Source organism: Lactuca sativa, chromosome 3, assembly GCF_002870075.4.
Source record: "Lactuca sativa cultivar Salinas chromosome 3, Lsat_Salinas_v11, whole genome shotgun sequence".
In the NCBI taxonomy this organism is placed as follows: Eukaryota; Viridiplantae; Streptophyta; class Magnoliopsida; order Asterales; family Asteraceae; genus Lactuca; species Lactuca sativa.
The window spans coordinates 162,824,547-162,845,683 of NC_056625.2; positions in this window are offsets into that span (position 1 = coordinate 162,824,547).

The window sequence follows — 21,137 nt, forward strand, 5'->3', positions numbered from 1 at the left end:
GTAGACTTTGACATGTAAGTTATAAAGACATTGCAACACATAATAAAAATATATATTGAAATGGTATTCATTTCGATATAGAGTACAACACTTCATAAAGATTGATCTTCGATATTAGGTTCTTCGTCATGAGTAACCATGACATAGTATCTTCGATATAGAAAATTCTTCACAACTGTTAGGACCTATTTTGTTGGTTTGTGCTACACATATATATTTTGTAGGCTTTATTATTCTTTATTAGGGCTTATTTTGTGTTTTCTGTTGGTTGGACCGAAATTAGCCTTGATTTCGGTCCCTTGGTGTTTTCGGTTTTGGGTTGGCTTGTACATTTGTGTTCCATATAAAAGGAGACTCATATGACGGGTTAGAGGGCTAGTAGTTTTCGGTCACAGCATTGTGAAGGCTCCATTGTACTAGACGATTTATTGACTATACAATTGTGTGAATTGGATTGATTTTGTTTCTTCTTCATGATTTGCTTTACATTGATTCCGCCTATGTTTAGCTTATTCGACTGATCACTAGTTGGTTCACGTTTTGGGACTAACAATTGGTATAAGAGCCTATCTAGTGTTAACCGTGTTCAAGTAGCTCGAATTTGGCTATTTTATTTGATTTAAGCTTTTGATCGAAAACTATTTTGAGTTTATTGTTAGAAATTATTCGTTGTTGCTGCTGTGTTCTTGGTGTTCATTGAAGATTCAAGGCATCAAAATCAATAATTGTGTTTGAAATCTTTGTGTTTAGTGGATTTTGGTGTTTTCGGTAAGGGATTTCTGTGGAGCATCTCATATTTTCGATGGAGCGTCTATTGTTTTCGGCCGAAATCGACCATTTTTCGGCAAAAATCACTTTTTTGGACGAAATCACGTTTTCACTGAAATCTGTTGTTTTCGGTCAACCTCATATGTTGACTTGTTGAGTTTTCGGTGTGACATTCTTTGATTTTTGGACAGTTATACTTTTAATCAATTAAAAAAACTTTAAAAAAAACAAGAAAACAAAAAAGGGACCTCAACACAGTACATTACATGAAGAACTGGATTTAATTATGGGAACCACTACAAGAATTCCATGTCTTTTATCAGCTGATGGGTTTCTAAAATGGAAGTATAGGATTGAAAAGTACATTAAGATGAAAGACTTTAAGATATGGAGAAGCATCCTTAGAGGTCCTATTAAAATTACCACAACACTGGAAAATGGTACCATAAATGACGAAGCTATGGAAAATTACACTGATCCGGACTTTAAGAAGTTTGAGGAACAAGAAAAGGCACTTGCAACTTTGACTATGGCCTTATCCCTTGACATCGCTCAAGGATTCAGGGAATATGATTCTATAAAGCCTCTTTGAGAAGCCATGATAGAGGTTTATAAGGGAAACGATGATATGAAACAGAGCAGGCAGGATATGCTCCGCCAAAGGTTTAATGTGTTCAACCAAGTTCTTGGAGAGACTCTTGAGGCCCAAATGCAATGATTCAGCATTCTTACTACTGAAATGAGTTCTACATAAATCTTAGTACCATGCTCAGAGATAAACAAGAAGTTGTTAAACTCTCTTCCCAAATCGTGGGATGTGAATGTTTCTGTTATTAAAAACACCAAGGATCTTAACAGACTTTCTCTTGCTGAGACCATGGCTATCATAAAGGACTGTGATTTGGATGAGAAGCAGCGTGAGATAAATCACGTGAATTCCTACTATACAGCAAACTTGGGAATCTTGTCAAACAATTCTCTTTCATCATTTACTGTTCCACAAACTCATGCCATTCCTCCTATTATGCCTTATGAACATTCTGACTCCTCAAAGGCTCCTGCCACCATTTCAACTCCCAAGGAAGATGAAGAAAACGTGGCATTAGCTTCTGGCCTTGTGAACTGATACAACGCTTTCTTGGCTGGAGACTTACCTCCTCAAATCTCATTTGCAGATCTTGATCAAATTCATCCAGAGGATGTGGAAGAGATGGATATCACCTAGCAAATTGCAATGGTTGTGTTTAGGCGTAAGTAGTTTGCTAAGAAGACTGGGAAGAACAATTGGAGTATTATTGGGGATAAGAAGGTAGGGTTTAACAGAGGCAAGCTTAGGTGTTTCAATTGTCACGAACTAGGTCACTTTGCTTGTGATTGCCCAAAGCCAGACAGAAAAGAGAATCATGATAGGATGCTGGTGCCAGTTGTGAATAATAGAGGAGTTGCCACCAATAATGAAACTGCAAATCTAGCAGTGGTGGCTCAGACTTTTGATTAGGAGGACCAGATTCAGGTGTTGAACATCACAAGGCCTGAGACTGCAAATCTGGCGCAGATAAGTGAGCTCCCAGATAAAGATGTTGAAGAAGATGCTGAAGTAGAGATAATGAAGCTGCAGTTTGCTTTTATGGTCTCCACCACTCCTGAAACAAAAGAGGTCAGTAAAGTTTCTTGTTCTCAAAAGTGCATGGATAATGTTAAAATTCTTTGTGATCAAATTGATTTATTACGTAGAGAAAATGACGACCTTTGGTATGAAGCCTATAAGCTTAGGAAGGGTCAAAAACCTCTGAAAGAACAACTAGAAGCCAATACCAAGGACTTTAGACAGCTTCAGGAAGACTATAGCAACAAATGTGAGAATTATGACCATGTTAAGAGACAACTTGCCAGCTTGACGGACGAGCTTGACACATTAAAGCTTAGATTTGAAAATGCAGATTTTACCTTCAAAAAGTTTGATGTGTCAAGCAAGACAGTTGAGACCACGATAGAAACACAGTCAAAATGGTCGGACAAGAAGAAAGTAGGTCTACTGTATGACAGTGTTCCTCCCCCTTTTAATCATAAGTTCACCTCCATCCTTATGACTAAAGAAGAAATAGACAAAGAAGCACACCTTAAGTATGGCATACCAGTTGTTGTTGTGACAGATAATAGCTCTAGGGTGAACAATACTAATGTATCTACTTCATATGCAGATTCATCCTTAGTAAAAGACATGCACGAAGCTGGAGTAATTTTTTTTGATAATGATTCTGTTTTAAAAACTGATAATTTAGTTTCTGATAATTCTGGTTTGAAAACTGTTTCTGATGAATTCGAATAGTGCTCCTTTGAAAACTGATAATCCTACTATTTCTGATAAATGTGTTGATGTGTTTGACAAATCTAATTCTAGCGGACATGTCACTAGCAAATATGCCACCTAAGCCAGCAAAACAAACTGGGCTATGTAAATGTGCTTGTGGAAATAATAAAGGACACTGAACCAAGAACAAGAGGTACCAACTTCTACATAAAGCAACAAACATGTTTTTGTTGGATTTGGTGTCTAAGCCCAAACTATAACTGGGATGTACTTGACCCGATTGTAGCATGGTCCTTTTGGGTTGCCTTCACGAGTGCAATTTGATAGGATGGACTTTTGATAATAAGGTTATTTATGATTTATTAATATATTATAAGTATAATATATTAATATGAAATCATATTATTTAATTACTATTTGTCAAGAATTAATTTGGAATTAATTTTGTTGTCAAAAGAGACTAATTAAATATATGGGGATTTATTGTGTAAATCAATGATTCTTATAGTGTGGACTAATGATCCATGGTTATTTAGGATCGACTAAACCATTGAGATACTCCACGGATAGTCCATGGAGGTTAACCCATGGAGCCTAAGTTATATAATGTCACACCCCCGAACCAGACGGCGGAAACGTCCGGGGGCTGTCGTGACTCAATTGAATACCATAACATTGAATATATATGAAACATAACAACTTTCGTCACCATTCATCAACATAGTACAACCAGTAGTGTTTACATGTCATACATTGTTTTAACATTACATTCCCCAAAAAAATTAATTTGTTCGATTCATACAAAAATAAACTGCAACCGTCACTGAGTATGATTTCCCTTGATTCACTGGTTCCCTGAGAATACAAGTATTTTGAAAAAACGTCAACATATGAAATGTTGGTGAGTTCATAAGTAGTGTTTGAAAACGAATGTTTGTATTGCTTGAAAAACCACCAGAAAATCCGATATTTTCTGAAAAGAAAAGCTTTCGAAAACGTTTGTGAAGATCCATAGGTATGCTTGTTTGTTTCTATACTTGTAAAAAAAATGTTCATTCAAGATGTATGTGTTTCAAATCTGTATGTAATAAAAACCCTAGGGAAACCCGATGTTCCCCTAGCTCTTTTGGAATCCATTAAGTTGCGTTGAAAACATTATAAAAATAGCAGTATCGGTCCCAAGCGACGTTGGAAGGTTCTCGAGCATTGATTATTTACTACAATCCCGCATTACACAAACGCCCAGTTTATAGTTATACTAACGAACCCGAAGGCGTCGTCCGTACTAATCACGTTATCCAATCGCCCGGACTATGTGTAGTCCCACATCCGAAGAGAAAGAGGTCACGAAGACCCCGGTAACTCCATTAACCGGCTGGGGAAAATATGCGTGCGAGGGGTCCCCGACCCGCCTCGTAAAATGTGTAGACTTTTCTAGCAATACCATGGACCCTTGGGGACCAGTGGTACAAGCCATTGAAAGTCACCCTACGTTGTGCCAAGTCGGTGAAACTCAACACTTCGTAGAAAAAAAATGTCTTCGGGCCTTAAGATCAGGTCATTGGGCTAGCTAGGCCCAACAAACAAGATTTTACACTTTTGGGGCCCGAAGATGGTGCGTAGACGTCTGTGCACACTCGTATGTATATGTGTTACCAATCGTTATTTGTATGTAACAAAGAGTTAGTAGTTGTAGATTTCCATTGGCTCGAGACCGAGCCAATTCGTTTAACAACGACTTTTGGTATTGTAATGAGTTGTATTTCGTTGATAGTCGAGATGTCATTATTTGATCAAATTGTACACATTGAATCAGCCTTGAAATATTTCTGTTTTCAGCCTCTCATTATTTGTAAAATTTACATTTTCAACCCTTTTATTTAAATATTTCCCGGTTTGGTCCTTAAACTATTTTTCTTGACATTTTAACACCAAAAATTATTGAAATTAATATTTTCCAGCATATTTTTCAAATAAAGCAGTTTAAGTCCCTGAAAATGCAGTTTTTCTCGGTTTTAGCCCATCTTTTCGCAATTTTGACAATTTTGGCCCAAAATGGAAAATTTTTGCAACTTTGGTCCTTTTTAAATTTAAAAAGAATTTTAAACCTTTGAAAAGGATTTGGAACACTTATAGTCCACTGTTTTACAGAAAGTTACAGTTTTGGCCCTCCAAAACAGAAAAATTCGCATAATGGGCCTTATTGGGCCGAAATTTTCATTTTTAGCCCAATAAGCTTGAAATTTATGTTTTTAATCCCCCAAATGAGTATATTTCCAGAAATTTATTTATAGAAACTGTTTTGGCACACTTCATCCATCAGAATCTGTGAAATGTCAATTTGGGCCCTTATTTTTGCATTTTTCACATTTTAGGCCCAAAATTTGTGTTTTTAACCCAAAGAAAATTATCACTAACCCACTTAGCCATTTTTCTTGAAGCTCTTTGTGTTTAGAAATATATTTGAAGCTAAAATCATTTAACACAAGATATATCTCGGTTTTGATGAGTTTTAAGGCTAGATCCAACATAAAAACACATAAAAGCATACATATAAGCATGGAAATCATACAAGGCATACAAATACATATAGATCTACACTTTCACTTGTATTCCCCCCCCACAAAAACTCATAAAAACAGAAAATAGGGGTATGAATCTCACCTTGGGTGTGGGGGCTCGGTTTTGTAAAGAAAATGGAAGGAAAATGAAGTGATTTTCGGCCCTAGCTTTCCTTGATGTAGATCTCGAGTTTAAGGAGCTTTCTAGGAGCATGATTACCAAAATTGTTTAAGAGAGAGGATCTAATAATGAGAAAAAGAGTTATAAATTCCTTAGATATGTGTGACTTACCAAGAAGTGATGATATTTTCTTGAAATCCTCTTGATGCACAAGCAAAGTTTCGAGATTTTAAGTGAAGAGGGAGGATGGTTTCTTGAGTAATCTAGAGAGTGTTTGTGAGATATTTGTGTGTGTGTGTGTGTGTTGGGTTTTGGCCGAGAGCAAGAAGAAAAAGAGAGAGGAATAGACATGAAGTGATATATGCATAGAGATATGAGATATGTTGCATGGAAAACCAAGAGATAAAAATGAGGTGGCATGGTAATAGTCAACTCCTCCTCTTGGGCTTTTCTTGGGCCGAAATTTGGGAAGGAAGAAAAGGTTTTTGGGCTCTATTGCCCCTAAGCCCACATAGGAGTTAAGTTGAATGATTTTTGGTTCAAAAAAAAAAATATAATATGATTTTTATATTTTGTTGGGCTAGTTTAGGTTATCCTTGGCCCAAATCTTCCAATTCATTTCATTATAGGTCTAACATGACCTAAAATGTTAAAATGAATAAGAGTGGGTCCAATTAGAGCCCAATTAGGGTTCTAAGCCCATGATAGTCTAATTGGAAGCTTATTGGTTCATTTGGATCCAATAAGGAAGTCTTAGTCCAAAATGGACTTAACCAAAACTTCTAGGGTCTCCAATTGTTTGATGACTATCTATAGTACTTGTGTCTTGTATTTGATTAAAGTTTTTGATTCACATTAACTTGAATGTATAGATTACATAGCTTAAAATTCACAGTTGTGACATCATCCCCCCGTTAAAGGGAATTTCGTCCCGAAATTCTGTTTGAAAGCTAGATTTGAGAATTATTAGAATAGGTGAGGGTACTTCTGCTTCATTTGATCTTCGCGTTCCCACGTGAATTCTGGCCCACGCTTTGCGTTCCACCGTACCTTCACGATCGGGATGCGACTTTGTTTAGTACGCTTCACCTCCCTGTCCATGATTTCGATTGGTTCTTCGACGAACAGGAGATTCTCATTGATTTCGATTTCGTCAAGAGGAATGACAAGGGTTTCATCTGATAGGCACTTTTTCAGATTAGAGACGTGAAACACAGGGTGTACACCGTTTAGCTCCGCGGGTAGTTGTAGTCTGTAGGCTACCGGACCTATTCGGGCGACGATTTCGAAAGGTCCAATGTACCGTGGGTTTAGCTTTCCTCGTTTTCCGAAACGTATAACTCCTTTCCAGGGTGAGACCTTCAACAATACTCGATCACCGACCTGGAACTCCAAGGGCTTTCGCCGTTTATCAGCGTAGCTCTTTTGCCGGTCACGCGATGCCTGTAATCGAGCTTTGATCTGGACAATCTTTTCTGTGGTCTCGCGAATGATTTCCGGTCCCGTCATTGCCCTATCCGACGTATGTGTTCTTGCTAGCTGGGTGTCACCTACTTCAGCCCAACATAACGGTGATCTACATTTACGCCCGTACAGTGCTTCGAAAGGGGCCACCTTAATGCTCGAATGATAACTATTGTTATATGAAAACTCGATCAACGGTAGGTGGGTATCCCAGGACTTTCCGAAGTCTATCACGCATGCACGAAGCATGTCTTCAAGCGTCTGAATGGTTCGTTCGCTCTGACCGTCCGTTTGTGGGTGATACGCGGTGCTCATATCAAGATGAGTTCCCATGGCCTTGTGGAGCGACTGCCAAAAGCGTGACGTGAACCTACTGTCCCTATCCGAGATGATAGATTTTGGCACTCCATGAAGTCTTACAATCTCTCGTAGGTACAAACGCGTCAACCTCTCCATCTTGTAGGACTCTTTGATGGGCAGGAAATGGGCAGATTTCGTCAGTCGGTCGATTATTACCCATATGGTGTCCAATCCGTCCGACGTCTTGGGCAGCTTGGTCACGAAGTCCATAGAAATCCCCTCCCATTTCCACTCAGGGATTGCCGGTTGTTGTAACAATCCGGAAGGTTTCTGGTATTCCACTTTTACTTTGGCACACGTAAGGCACTTACTAACATAAGTTGCGATTTCCGCCTTCATGTTAGGCCACCAATAGTGCTGCTTAATGTCCAAATACATCTTGTCCGAACCAGGATGAATGGAGTATCGTGTCTTGTGGGCTTCCTTCATAACGATCTCCCTGAATCCTCCGATTTTTGGAATCCAAATACGGTTCATGAAGTAGTATACCCCATTCTCTTTGACTTCCAGGTTCTTCTCCATTCCGCGTAGTGCCTCGCTAGTTCTATTTTCCGTTTTCATAGCCTCTGCCTGGGCTGATGCAATTTGAGTGGTCAGATGAGACTGAATGGTTATCGAGTGCGTTTTCGTATGACGATTTGTATATTCCTTCCGACTTAATGCGTCAGCTACCACGTTGGCCTTGCCTGGATGGTACTTGATCTCGCATTCGTAGTCGTTTAACAATTCCACCCATCTTCGTTGTCTCATGTTCAGCTCCTTCTGATTCAAAATGTGCTGGAGGCTCTTGTGGTCCGTAAAGATGGTGCACCTTGTACCGTACAGGTAGTGCCTCCAAATTTTTAGGGCGAAGACCACAGCTCCCAGTTCTAGGTCATGGGTTGTGTAATTTACTTCGTGCGTCTTTAGTTGACGGGACGCATACGCTATTACTCTTCCACGTTGCATGAGAACGCAACCTAAGCCTTGATTTGACGCGTCACAGTAAACTACAAAATCTTCCGTTCCTTCGGGTAGAGATAGTACAGGAGCGCTGCAAAGAGCTTGCTTCAAGGTTCGAAACGCAATCTCTTGTCGGTCTGTCCACTTGAATGGCACACTCTTTTGCGTAAGCAAGGTAAGTGGCTTGGCGATTTTTGAGAAGTTTTGGATGAATCTCCTATAGTACCCTGCTAGGCCTAAGAACTGACGAATTTCTGTGGGCATAGTCGGAGTTGCCCATCCTTCCACAGCTTTGACCTTAGAGGGATCCACATGAATTCCGTCTTGGCTAACTACGTGGCCTAAGAAATTCACACTCCGAAGCCAGAACTCGCACTTGGAGAGTTTGGCGTAAAGCTTTTCCGATCGCAGCGTTTCTAGGACTTGTCGGAGATGTTGGCCATGCTCCTCTTTGCTTCGAGAATAGACGAGGATGTCATCGATAAACACAATGACGAAGTTGTCCAAGAACGGTCGACAGATTCGGTTCATTAGGTCCATAAATGCAGCAGGTGCATTTGTTAGACCGAAGGGCATTACGACGAATTCATAATGTCCATAGCGGGTTCGGAAAGCGGTTTTAGCAATATCTTCTTCTCGGACCTTGAGTTGATGGTATCCGGACCGTAGATCTATTTTAGAAAAATAGCTAGCTCCTTGGAGCTGGTCGAATTGATCATTGATTCGTGGGAGTGGGTAGCGGTTTTTAACAGTGAGTTTATTCAACTCTCTGTAATCGATGCACATTCTGAAAGATCCGTCCTTCTTTTTGACAAAGAGCACCGGAGCTCCCCATGGCGAGTAGCTAGGTCGGATAAATCCCTTGTCCAGAAGCTCACTGAGTTGGCTGGACAATTCCTGCATTTCAGCAGGAGCCAGTCGATATGGTGATTTAGCGAGGGGAGTTGCTCCTGGAACGAGGTCGATTCGGAATTCAACCTGTCTCTCTGGGGGTACTCCTGGAAGATCTTCGGGAAACACGTCCGGATATTCACACGCTACCGGAATGTCTTGGATGTTAGTTTCGTCTTTTGTCTTGTCCACTATGTGGGCCAAGAACGCTAAGTTGTTCTTTCGCAGATGTTTTTGTGCTTTGATGCACGAGATAAGGCGGAGATTCGTACTGGGTTTGTCTCCGTAAATTACTAGGGTTTCGTGATTTGGGAGACGAAGGCGAACGGCCTTCTCGTGGCACATAATCTCAGCATGGTGGGGGCTTAACCAATCCATGCCGATAATCACATCGAAACTCCTAATTGATACTGGCATTAGGTCTATTCGAAAGACGTGGTGGTTAAGGGTTAGGGTACATCCGATGTAGATCTCCCTAGTGGATTCGGTTTTCCCATTGGCCATTTCCACCGTATAGGTTTCATTTAGCTTCTGGGGTTGTTGTTTTAGTAAATGTTTAAACTTCTCGCTTACGAAACTTCGCTTCGCTCCGGTATCAAATAAGATGCATGCATAAGTGTGGTTTAGGAGGAACGTACCGGTCACAACTGCGGGGTCCTGAACTGCATCACTCTGACCCATAGTCAGCATTCTACCTGCTCCTCTGTTTCCTGGGTTGTTGTTGTTGTTAGGGCAGTCTCGACGGAAATGTCCCGTCCTTCCACACCCGAAACAGGTGTGGCTAGGCCCTGCGTTGTTGCTGCCGGCATTGGTGTTGTTGATGTTGCGGTGATTGTTGTTGTTGTTCTGGTTGTTTCCCTGACTCTGGTTCTGAGAAGGATAAGTCCTGCAGAACTTTGCAGTGTGTCCCCTTCGATTGCAACTGGTGCAATGGAACTCCCTACATTCTCCTTGGTGATGGAAACCGCACTTGTTGCATTTGGGTTGAGTGCCGGAATAGGGTCTTGAAGTATTTGAAGCAGCTGAGGCTGGAGCATGTGAGGTGACTGGAACCGGCGCAGTGACAGCGTGAACTACCACCGTTTGCTGCTTTTTAGAGGTCTCGGGACCTTGACGCCCCTTCCTCTTGTTGTTCCATCCTTTCTTACCATCACTCTCCTTCTTCTTCTCAGTCTCTACCGGTTTCTCGCCCTTTTTGTGGTTATGATCATACAGCCTCTTGGCCAATCTCTTCGCACTGTCAAAAGTTTCAGGGTTCGCAGCTATCACATTCCCTTGAATGGGGGATGTCAATCCCCAAATGAATCGTTCAATCTTCTTCCCCTCTGATGTGATCATACCCGGGCACAACAGAGATAGTTCGCTGAATCTCGATATGTAAGCATCGATGTTCCCATTCTGCACCGTGAGATTCCATAGTTCCTGCTCCATCTTCTGTATTTCGCCTCGGGGGCAGTACTCATCCGTCAACATCTCTTTCATCTCTGCCCAGGGAATAGAGTTGGCGACAGGGAGTGTCATAGCTTCCACATGCCCATTCCACCAAGTGAGTGCTTGGTCCACAAAAGTGCAGGCCGCGAACTTCACTTTCATCTGCTCGGGGCATTCGCATATCTCGAATACCGACTCTACCTTCTCGATCCATCGCTTTAGGGCGATCACTCCTCCGGTACCGTTGAAAGTTCGGGGTTTAGCGTTCGCAAAATCCTTGTAGGTGCACGTTTTAGTGAGTCCTTGGTTCGTCCCGTTGTTCGAACTTCCGGATCCTTGCCCGTTACCTCCTCCGTTGTTCCCTCGGTGAAGTTGTGCCATAGCCGCTGTGACTGCAGCAGACACGGCTGCCTGGAAAGCAGTGGAGTCAACTTCCGGCGGGGTTGGTTCGGGATTTCCGCGAGTAGCTGGGCGAGGCATCTTTCTGTCATGAAACGGAAAGAGGTTGAGTGTACGTGGTTTCGGTGAGGTTATGATCCTACTAACTAGGTGTAGGGTACGAACCTAAGCATTACTATCATCAAGCATACAATAACACCTCAACACATAACAAGCTAACGACTGAGAATATCATAGCAAAACACACAAAAGTTTATTAATATTATTCGTGTTTAGTACAAGAAAATTTGCTCGTAGGAGCATACATAAGTAACACTAATCCGACAGCATAACGGCTCCATGAGTAGTGTAGTCACTTAAACATAGAGCCGGAGTACATAACATAGCTACTAATATCCTACTACGATAGGTCTATCCCTAACCGCGATGAGCTGCGTCAGGAGGTGATGCCGAAGATGTGGATGCTCCCTGAAGACGAGCCACTAGGCGTTCTGCATCCTGAAGTCGAGATTCCCACCTTACCTGCCTCATGTGAAACTCCCGGAGGACGTCACGTGTCTCCTGCTCCGCACGCTCGACTCTAGTCCACAACCGGCGTACTTGATCAGCAGTGTCCTGAGCAAGGTCGCCGGTGTCCCGTAACCGTCTCACCATGACTGGTAGGGCTCGGTCGGCCGGTCCTCCGTCCCTCAAGTCAAAGAACTCGCGTGACATGCCAAACGGGGGTCGCTGTCCCTGATGTCTGCTCCATCTCCAAAGATCCATGCCCCAAGGAGGGGTAGGTCCAGTGGGTCCCACACGATAAGCAGGCACCCTGATCGGGTAAGGGGGGTCGATGACCTCGGACTCTGCATCCGAATCACCCCCTTCGCTGTCATCGAGCTCCTCTTCGAAAGGTTCTTCGTCTTCTTCGGGTTCGACAGGCTCGCCCTCGACTTCCGCCTCCGGTTCCCCGTCAGATTCCTCTTCGGGGTCCTCCTCAGGTTCTTCTTCAGGCTCTTCCTCAGGCTCCTCTTCCTCCTCTAGCCACCCGTTGTTTCCCTGATTAGGGAAGTAGGGGTCTCCAGGGTGATGAAAACCAGCCATGCTGTCTGCGCGAGTACGTAATTTTGCTACATTATTCCTAGGGTACTATGACTATTACACAGACTAAGCAAATATTCTCTTTTTGGGTGATATAGGGTAAAATTTTTAGGTTCCCTGGCTATTCCGATCTCATCAAGACATGTGTTAGTTTTACCTTGGAGAGAATGTAGTTGATCAGGCTACATTCACTCCTTGGTATCACTAAGAACAGTCCCGAATTAACCGAGATACCAGTATTATGGTGTTTGATTCAGCGTTAGGTCCTTACTCCTAATGCAGGCAAGTGTATTTTATTCATTTGTTTTGTTCAAAGTTATGTTAGTCCCTCTTTTTGGTTTATAGTTGCATATCAATGTATGGCTCGACATGCTAGTTCACTATAAACAAAGCTCTGATACCAACCTGTCACACCCCCGAACCAGACGGCGGAAACGTCCGGGGGCTGTCGTGACTCAATTGAGTACCATAACATTGAATATATATGAAACATAACAACTTTTGTCACCATTCATCAACATAGTACAACCAGTAGTGTTTACATGTCATACATTGTTTTAACATTACATTCCCCAAAAAAATTAATTTGTTCGATTCATACAAAAATAAACTGCAACCGTCACTGAGTATGATTTCCCTTGATTCACTGGTTCCCTGAGAATACAAGTATTTTGAAAAAACGTCAACATATGAAATGTTGGTGAGTTCATAAGTAGTGTTTGAAAACGAATGTTTGTATTGCTTGAAAAACCACCAGAAAATCCGATATTTTCTGAAAAGAAAAGCTTTCGAAAACGTTTGTGAAGATCCATAGGTATGCTTGTTTGTTTCTATACTTGTAAAAAAAATGTTCATTCAAGATGTATGTGTTTCAAATCTGTATGTAATAAAAACCCTAGGGAAACCCGATGTTCCCCTAGCTCTTTTGGAATCCATTAAGTTGCGTTGAAAACATTATAAAAATAGCAGTATCGGTCCCAAGCGACGTTGGAAGGTTCTCGAGCATTGATTATTTACTACAATCCCGCATTACACAAACGCCCAGTTTATAGTTATACTAACGAACCCGAAGGCGTCGTCCGTACTAATCACGTTATCCAATCGCCCGGACTATGTGTAGTCCCACATCCGAAGAGAAAGAGGTCACGAAGACCCCGGTAACTCCATTAACCGGCTGGGGAAAATATGCGTGCGAGGGGTCCCCGACCCGCCTCGTAAAATGTGTAGACTTTTCTAGCAATACCATGGACCCTTGGGGACCAGTGGTACAAGCCATTGAAAGTCACCCTACGTTGTGCCAAGTCGGTGAAACTCAACACTTCGTAGAAAAAAAATGTCTTCGGGCCTTAAGATCAGGTCATTGGGCTAGCTAGGCCCAACAAACAAGATTTTACACTTTTGGGGCCCGAAGATGGTGCGTAGACGTCTGTGCACACTCGTATGTATATGTGTTACCAATCGTTATTTGTATGTAACAAAGAGTTAGTAGTTGTAGATTTCCATTGGCTCGAGACCGAGCCAATTCGTTTAACAACGACTTTTGGTATTGTAATGAGTTGTATTTCGTTGATAGTCGAGATGTCATTATTTGATCAAATTGTACACATTGAATCAGCCTTGAAATATTTCTGTTTTCAGCCTCTCATTATTTGTAAAATTTACATTTTCAACCCTTTTATTTAAATATTTCCCGGTTTGGTCCTTAAACTATTTTTCTTGACATTTTAACACCAAAAATTATTGAAATTAATATTTTCCAGCATATTTTTCAAAGAAAGCAGTTTAAGTCCCTGAAAATGCAGTTTTTCTCGGTTTTAGCCCATCTTTTCGCAATTTTGACAATTTTGGCCCAAAATGGAAAATTTTTGCAACTTTGGTCCTTTTTAAATTTAAAAAGCATTTTAAACCTTTGAAAAGGATTTGGAACACTTATAGTCCACTGTTTTACAGAAAGTTACAGTTTTGGCCCTCCAAAACAGAAAAATTCGCATAATGGGCCTTATTGGGCCGAAATTTTCATTTTTAGCCCAATAAGCTTGAAATTTATGTTTTTAATCCCCCAAATGAGTATATTTCCAGAAATTTATTTATAGAAACTGTTTTGGCACACTTCATCCATCAGAATCTGTGAAATGTCAATTTGGGCCCTTATTTTTGCATTTTTCACATTTTAGGCCCAAAATTTGTGTTTTTAACCCAAAGAAAATTATCACTAACCCACTTAGCCATTTTTCTTGAAGCTCTTTGTGTTTAGAAATATATTTGAAGCTAAAATCATTTAACACAAGATATATCTCGGTTTTGATGAGTTTTAAGGCTAGATCCAACATAAAAACACATAAAAGCATACATATAAGCATGGAAATCATACAAGGCATACAAATACATATAGATCTACACTTTCACTTGTATTCCCCCCCCACAAAAACTCATAAAAACAGAAAATAGGGGTATGAATCTCACCTTGGGTGTGGGGGCTCGGTTTTGTAAAGAAAATGGAAGGAAAATGAAGTGATTTTCGGCCCTAGCTTTCCTTGATGTAGATCTCGAGTTTAAGGAGCTTTCTAGGAGCATGATTACCAAAATTGTTTAAGAGAGAGGATCTAATAATGAGAAAAAGAGTTATAAATTCCTTAGATATGTGTGACTTACCAAGAAGTGATGATATTTTCTTGAAATCCTCTTGATGCACAAGCAAAGTTTCGAGATTTTAAGTGAAGAGGGAGGATGGTTTCTTGAGTAATCTAGAGAGTGTTTGTGAGATATTTGTGTGTGTGTGTGTGTTGGGTTTTGGCCGAGAGCAAGAAGAAAAAGAGAGAGGAATAGACATGAAGTGATATATGCATAGAGATATGAGATATGTTGCATGGAAAACCAAGAGATAAAAATGAGGTGGCATGGTAATAGTCAACTCCTCCTCTTGGGCTTTTCTTGGGCCGAAATTTGGGAAGGAAGAAAAGGTTTTTGGGCTCTATTGCCCCTAAGCCCACATAGGAGTTAAGTTGAATGATTTTTGGTTCAAAAAAAAAAAAATATAATATGATTTTTATATTTTGTTGGGCTAGTTTAGGTTATCCTTGGCCCAAATCTTCCAATTCATTTCATTATAGGTCTAACATGACCTAAAATGTTAAAATGAATAAGAGTGGGTCCAATTAGAGCCCAATTAGGGTTCTAAGCCCATGATAGTCTAATTGGAAGCTTATTGGTTCATTTGGATCCAATAAGGAAGTCTTAGTCCAAAATGGACTTAACCAAAACTTCTAGGGTCTCCAGTTGTTTGATGACTATCTATAGTACTTGTGTCTTGTATTTGATTAAAGTTTTTGATTCACATTAACTTGAATGTATAGATTACATAGCTTAAAATTCACATTTGTGACATATAAAAGGTCATTAGGGGTTACAAGGTGTGACCCTAGCATTTGCTACACTATAAAAACACACTCTCATGACCAAAATCGATTGCCACAACATCCTTGGAGAGTGTGAATTGATTTTGTGCTAAGTAACTAATTCTCTCAAGCCTCCGCTTGCATATTGATGTTTGTAAACCATTAGAAGCATGACAATTGGGGTGCTCAAGCTTTCAAAGGTCAAGAACTACATGTCCTTCTAAGAGGTAAGTCATCTAACTAGTTGTATTATTCATTTGAAAATTGTATGCTAGGTAGAGTGAATGCTTTGGAAAAATTGAAAATGCATGTATAATTAGAAAAAACATAGATCCAAAGAATTTATGGTTGCATGTGCACCATAGAAGTGGTATAATGCTCAAAACCCAATTGTGGTATCAGAGCCAGGTTTGTTCTCTATTAAACTTGATGCTTGTTAGTTTTCCAAGTTGACGAACTCGCTGAGTCCAGTGGCTGACTCAACGAGTCTACTTAGTAACAGAGCAACTCGATGAGTCAGTTCATGCATTTGACGATTTGTAGGCCCTGGTAGTAGAAATTCGATGTTTTTAGCCAGAATTGGCTTAGGATCATTACCACAATCTGTTTTGAATCATAAAATCTATTTTTCTGATATGGTAGTTATCATCTTCATCCAATTACAAGATAATTATCAAAATTTTAAGATAATTGTTGATTTATATGATAAACAAAATTGCTTGCAAATTGTTGACTTGTATTATCTTGTTTATGAGTTTAGCTAGATCAATCTTGAATTATATGATAATTTTAGTTGTTAGAAAATTGATCTAAATGAATTTTAATGACCTCGATTACTTATCCTCAAGTTAGGGAAAATGAAAGGTCGCATCTTTAAAATTACATTAAACTCATAAGTTATGAATACCAAGAGTTTTGACAAGTTTCAGAACTTGCCCTCAAGTTTTGGAATTTCTAAAGTCTCACTAATGAAAGTTTAATTCCAAACCCTATAGTTTTAAAAGTTAAAGTTCAACCCTTATACTTTATAATATTATAAGTGTAATATATATATATATATATATATATATATATATATATATATATATATATATATATATATATATATATATAAAAGACAAGTTGGTCTTACTGTTAGTAGGCCTCATTCACGAAGCTAGTCTATAAGGGGGTATAAGGTTACTGCCTACAAAATGGTGGTTTAATGGGTATCCACTCTCACCCACTGCTTCCTTGACTGGTGGAGGGTCGTTAGTCAAACGAGTAGGACAGGACATTAATTCTCACTCATAAAAAGTATAAGGATAAATATAAAGTAACTAAACTTTTATTAAATTCCCAATCTTAAGTACTTTAGGAAAATGTGAAAATGGTGCTAATCAATGAAATTACACTTTGCACCTTGTTAAGTCGATAGTGGAACGTGTGTGGTTAACCGGCTCATTAATCTGGGACTGACAGTGTGTGGGAAATGATAGCCTGATGTTAATCATAGATCAATGGAGCGTGTATGGTTAACCGACACATTGATTAGGTGATTTCTAACATTGGGTGAACCAAGCTAACTTGCATGGTTATTCACACCTTGTTTGTGATCCTCGGTATCCCAGTCACAAAATTGAAGGGCACAATCAAGATTTAAACATGCCATTGAAAAGTTCAATGGATCTCAAAGGATCTAGGAATTTAAATCCAATTAAAACTTAATAATCTATTTCGTTTTTCATGGTGGAAATTGGTAAATCGTTATTTACCTACCTTCAAATATTTTACAATTGGATTACGACATCCCTTTTCTCAATTGTAGAAGATTGTGTTGGGTCCTAGCCATAATATTTCATTTGGGTGTAATATTAAGGATTATCATCTAACCTAAACTTTGTTCTTCTTCTTTTCTGATGTTTATCCCTAACAATGCTTCCAACCCAATCCCTTCAGGCTCTTTCTCCCTCATTAACCTATGTGGGAGGGTCATTTTTGATGGCTCAAACTTCAATGATTGGACTCAAAACATCCGAATGGCTATTATTTATGAGGAAAAAGAATATGTCCTAGATAAAGTGCTTAAGGAGAATGATGTCACCACTACTACTCCCGAACAAGTCGTTGAACATACTACTCATGAGAGGGATGTGACAAAGGTGTTGTGTGTAATGTGGAATTTTATCACAATTGACGCCTCCTAGGACACCAAAACTTAATGGTGTGGCTGAGAGGCGCAATAGAACCTTGCTAGACATGGTTCGTTCCATGATGAGTCGAGATTCGTTACCTATCTCATTATGGGGGTATGCCTTAGAGACTGCCCCCATATCCTTAATTTAGTCCCTACCAAAAAGGTTTCCAAAACACCTCATGAGATGTGGATAAGAAAGGTTCCCTCGTTAGACCACATCAAAGTTTGGGGTTGCGAGGCTTTTATAAGACGCGAGACTCATGACAAGCTCGAACCTCGGAGTGAAAGATGTATATTCATCGGCTACCCATAGAAGTCCTTTGGATATCTCTTCTATAAATCGAGTGACAATGTTGTCTTCGTCGCGAGGATAGGATTCTTTCATGAGAGAGAACTCATATGCCAAGGGGACAGTGGGAGGCAAATTTACCTTGAAGAGCTTCAAGAGTCCAGCGGTGAAGGAACCTCAAACACTAGAAATCAACTTAAGGAGGAAACTTCGGTTGAGCCGATAGACGAATTCATACCTTTGAGGTGTTCCGGTAGAGTTAGTGTTCCACCTGTGCTATTTGGTTTTCATATAACAGCTGAAGGTGATACATTTATCAGTGATAACACACTGGTAAATTTGGATGAACCTAACAATTACAAGGAAGCCATGGTAGTCCTCGAGTCTGCAAAATGGAAAGAGGCTATGGACAGTGAAATTCAGTCCATGTATGTCAATCAAGTTTGGAACTTGGTTGATAGTGTACCAGGTCGTAAGACAGTCGGGTGCAAATAAATCTTCAAGAAGAAGACCGACATGGATGGGAAAGTACACACATATACAGCGTAACCGGTTGCGAAGGGCTTTACTCAAACTCCAGGAGTTGACTATGATGAGACTTTCTCACCGGTAACGAATATTAAATCTATAAGGGTTATGTTGGCCATAGCTGCAGTTCATGACTTTGAAATATGGAAAATGGATGTCAAAACCTCTTTCCTTAATGGAAATTTGGCTGAAGATGTTTACATGAGTCAGCGAGAGGGTTTTGTCAATGCAAAGTACCCTAACAGAGTGTGTAAGCTTGAGAAATCCATTTATGGATTGAAACAAGCATCTCGCAGATGGAATCTTTGTTTTGATGAGAAAGTCAAAGAGTTTGGATTTTCGAGAAACGAGGATGAGTCCTGTGTATATGTCAAAGCTAGTGGAAGTATAGTGAGCTTTCTGGTATTGTATGTAGATGACATACTGCTCATAGGAAATGACATCCCAACCTTGCACGAGGTTAAGTCATCGCTTGGGTGTTTCGCTATGAAGGATCTCGGAGAAGCTGCTTACATCCTAGGGATAAGGATATTGAAAAACAGGAGTAAAAGACTAATAGGACATAGTCAAACTACCTACTTGGACAAGGTGTTGAAACGCTTCAGCATGGAGGAGTCCAAAAAATGTGACTTGCCTATCCAAAGCAATACCAAACTGAGTAAGACTCAGAGTTCGAGTACAAAGACTAAGATAGTAGAGATTAGTCGAATACCATATGCTTCCGCAGTTGGGTCGATCATGTATGTTATGACTTGTACTCGCCCTGATGTGGCCTTTTCTTTGAGCATGGTCATCAGATGTAAAGGGAATCCTGGTAAAGCTCATTGGACTGCGGTTAAGAACATCCATAAGTACCTGTGGAGAACTAAGAATTGGATCCTTATGCTCGGTGGGAGTGACGACTTGAGAGTGACAGTGTATAGTGACACCAGCTTTCAAACCGACAGAGATAATTTCCGCTCTCAGTCGGGCTGGGTGTTTACCCTGAATGGAGGGGCACTAACATGGAAATGTTCCAAGGAGAATGTAAATGATTCAATGTGTGAATAAGAGTACATAGAAGCAAGAGAAGCATCAAAGGAGGCGATATGGTTGAAAAACTTCATCGGAGACCTTAGAGTCATACCATCCATAAGGGAGCCTATGGATATTTTCTACGATAATGAAGGGGAGGTTGCCTTAGCCAAGTAACAGAGAGATCATCGTAGATCCAGGCCTATCGACAGAAAGTACCACTTCATAATACATCAAGTAGAAGAAGGACACCTCATGGTAAAGGGGATATCGTCAGAGGACAACCTACCAGATCCCCTTACAAAGGGACTGGCTAGGGTTAAGCACTTGCATTTTGCAAGGGGCATTGTGCTAACAGACAATATTAGTTTTAGTGGTTAGATAAATAGAAACTTGTAATAGTTAAATTTTAATTGACCTTTGACGATTAAATAAAAGGAGTTTTATTTATAAGTAAAGTTACTGTCTTGTGTCAATTGTTTACTATTGCTTCACTTTGCATGTCTTGACTTCCATAATAATAAGATTATTCAAACCATCCATAGTCGATCATACTTTGGAAGAAGGTAATGAGGCTAGACTATCATGTGTTTCCTTGTAGATTGTCTAAGGTGTTAGACATAGCAAGAGTATGGTACACCATTCATAAGTGCTCCTGAAATAAGATTTGAGTATTGGATTCAACTCACGCTCACCTAAATTACTTCATGGAATTTATCACAAGTAAATGTGAGATGATAATATCATATAGTCTTCAAACCAAGATATATGAGTTGTTGACTTCGAGTTAGTTGTGCATTGATGGCATGAAAACGCATCAGTAACTTGATGTTATAAAACGTGTCGTTGTGCATGATTTGATGAGTAGTTAGTACAAGCATATAATGTTGAAGTTTATCTATTCCTTTTATCTTAATAGGATTAAAAGTGGTATCTTGGGCCCCTCGATGATTATGTTTTGACTATGTGTCGGGCCTAGTCAGAACTAAATTAATGTGTTCGGTTTTGTTCTATGTCAGATGAATCGGAAATCGGGAAACAAATTGCAGGACAATAAGTATGACTATGTTCCATGTATTTTTCTGCATAGATATATTGAGAATAGAGGAATATATGATCCCTTATCTGAAGGACGTGTCGCTGACTAGGTCAGAGTTTGACAGCAGTTTTTGAGAGCTTACGATTGCTAAGTCGGATCTTGAAGTAGCATTGGCAGCTATAGTTATTAGACTTATCCAAGTGGGAGACTGTTGAATTTGGTGTCTAAGCCCATAACTATAATTGGGATGTACTTGACCCGATTGTAGCATGGTCCTTTTGGGTTGCCTTCACCAGTGCAATTTGATAGGATGGACTTTTGAGAATAAGGTTATTTATGATTTATTAATATATTCTAAGTATAAT